General features: G+C 35.3%; 1 pseudogene; it reads left to right on the top strand.

Annotated features, from left to right (window-relative positions):
• Positions 1–1289: 1289 nt before the first annotated feature.
• LOC107082589 overlaps positions 1290–2524 on the top strand; it is a 43069-nt pseudogene continuing 41834 nt past the window's right edge.

Raw genomic sequence — 2524 nt, 5'->3', positions numbered from 1 at the left:
CTCTTTTTTGGCATAAAGACAATTATTCTTATTGCCACAATGCCAGACAGGACACTGTGTTTGTTTCTTTTTCCAGCATTTTCATTCGTATGTGTTTTGCGAGTTCGTCTAGGCATTGTGTTGGCTACTCTAATTTTTATGTTTGCAATGCATTTTACAATTGCCACACATTGTGCATTTGTAGTGTGTTGGCACTCCTCGTTCCCCACAATGAACAACTTTTTTTAATTCAGCGTGCCTTATAAAATATTTGCCTGTTTAAAGAACTTGTCTTTTTTTTTTTTGGTTTTTAATGTCATTTGGTATCTTAGTATAAAAAAAAAAAAATCCACTTGAAAATATCTTTAAAATTAAGCGGTTTAAGACAGGGGTCCAACAGGAGCCTGTGCCCCTCTGGCCTCTGTTACGGCACCAGTACTAGTTCCAAATATAAAATAAATGTCTAATTATGATATGTGGTGGCATGGAAGCCGTAACTTATTAGATCCTTGAACCAATTACATTTTTTCATTTTCTTGTTTTGTTTTAGGTTTAAAATAGTAATGAGGTAATTATATAAAACTTCAGTTGTTCCACTTTTAGCTTCTGTCAGACTTAAGTTTATCTGCTAAACCATAGATGTCCATGGGATCAAGGGGCACTTATATTTCAAATAATGAATTATTGTGCTGTTTATTGTTTGTTTATTTTTTGTTGTTGTTGTTTTCATGCATTTGTTTACAGTCCCAATGAACAAAAACACCGGCCCCATGTTGGACCCCTGCTAAATCTTTAAAACTACTGGAATGTGAGAAAATACTTGTTACCATGAGATACAACATTGGCAAACAGATATGATCATCAGCATGAAGAAAGAAAAAAACAAATCAGTGTTAAATCCAATAGCAATGATGATGTAAGCTTGTTGTTGACGGGTGGGGGGGGGGGGGGGGGGTGATTAATCCACTAGAGGTGACTTGCCAAGGAAAAATGAGGTGTAGTGGGGGATGGGAAGCCAGACTGTTATGACTGATTCATGATCTACTTATTAAGGCTGGTCCTTTGATTCAAATAATTGTATATATTTATCCTATATTCATTTTTATTATATATATGTAAATTTTTTAACATTTTTTTTTACATGAAACAATGCTTTATTGTTTGTATAAACACGTTGAGCTTTATTTTTGTTAAACATATGTAGGTGCCTTTGAAGAAAACATTAGAGATACTAGAAAATATTTATTAAGCCCTAATTACATCACTTTATGTATATTTTCCGCGTCACTAACAGCCGCCGGTAAATAAAGCAGCAGCCCATTTCAGCATGGCGGGTCGCTCCGCCGTTGCTGGCTTCTTACCGGCGGGTTTTAGCTTTAACGTTATAACCTCACCATAGATCTGCTCTTCGCTGCAAGGAGCCGCCCTGCAATGGACTAAAGCGACAACATGGTCTGACTTTAACGTTAAAGTGAACAGAGGATACCGTGAGATGGAATTGCTAGCACTAGTAGGTATGACGCTGTAGCTACACTGTTGTTAGCATAGCATGCTAGTTTGAGCCACTTAGCTAACTAGCTACTCCATGGGGGCAGCTGCCTGACAGCCTCATTTTGGTTAGGGGCAGACATTTATTGAAGCAGGAGGGGTTACGTTAAATTAATAAGCTGTAATTATAAATAATAAATGTGCATAGAGTGTAATTAAAATAAAGTGCCCTGCATCAAAATAAATAACCCGCCTGACTGACTGGCATGTGTTGACGGCTACAAGCAGCGCCACGCTGAGCTGGTTACACAGCATGGTCTCCTGTGAGCTTAGATTACATGCTTTCAGTTCACTTTACATGCAGCCCGATAAATAAAAATGCAACTTTCTGTCTAATAAACAATCGGCTTGCATTGGTTTACTGAACTATAAAGAGCTATAAAGGTAGAAATAAATAAGCTTTACTTCTTACCGCTTTTCAGACAATTTCCATTAATAGATGTCATTATTATTTGGTTTGATTCTATTTTATGTTCAAGTGAATTTAGTTAGTTTTGTTTGATTGATCTTAAATAGTCTCTTTTGTGCGTATTTGGTTGATTCATTCATTGTTTTTCCAGCTTTTTATTGTTATACTACCACTGAGTATTAGGGCCAGGCTAGAGATTTATTTATTTAATAATAAAGTCATAATACTAAGAGAAAAAAGTCATAAAATTACAATGGAAGTCGCCACTAGAATAGTCATAAAATTAGAGAATAGTCATGAAATTACAAAAATAAAGTTATAAAATCACGAGAATAGTTATAATAATATGAGAATGAAGTCATAAAATTACAAGGATAAAGTCGTAAAATTACGACAATAAAGTCATAAAATTACAAGAATAAATTAGACAAGTTTAATTTTGAAGTTAGTGTGAGGTTTAAGGGTCTTGCTCAGGGACCCAGAGTGGCAGTCTGTGGGAGTTGAACATTTTGAGAATAAAGTCGTAACATTATGAGAATAGAGTCATAACATTATGAGAATAGAGTCGTAACATTACGAGAATAAAGT

This window comes from Cyprinodon variegatus, unplaced genomic scaffold (assembly GCF_000732505.1).
Source record: "Cyprinodon variegatus isolate N-32 unplaced genomic scaffold, C_variegatus-1.0 Scaffold57, whole genome shotgun sequence".
In the NCBI taxonomy this organism is placed as follows: Eukaryota; Metazoa; Chordata; class Actinopteri; order Cyprinodontiformes; family Cyprinodontidae; genus Cyprinodon; species Cyprinodon variegatus.
Note: the sequence above shows the minus strand (reverse complement) of the source record. Positions and strands in the feature narration are given on the sequence as shown.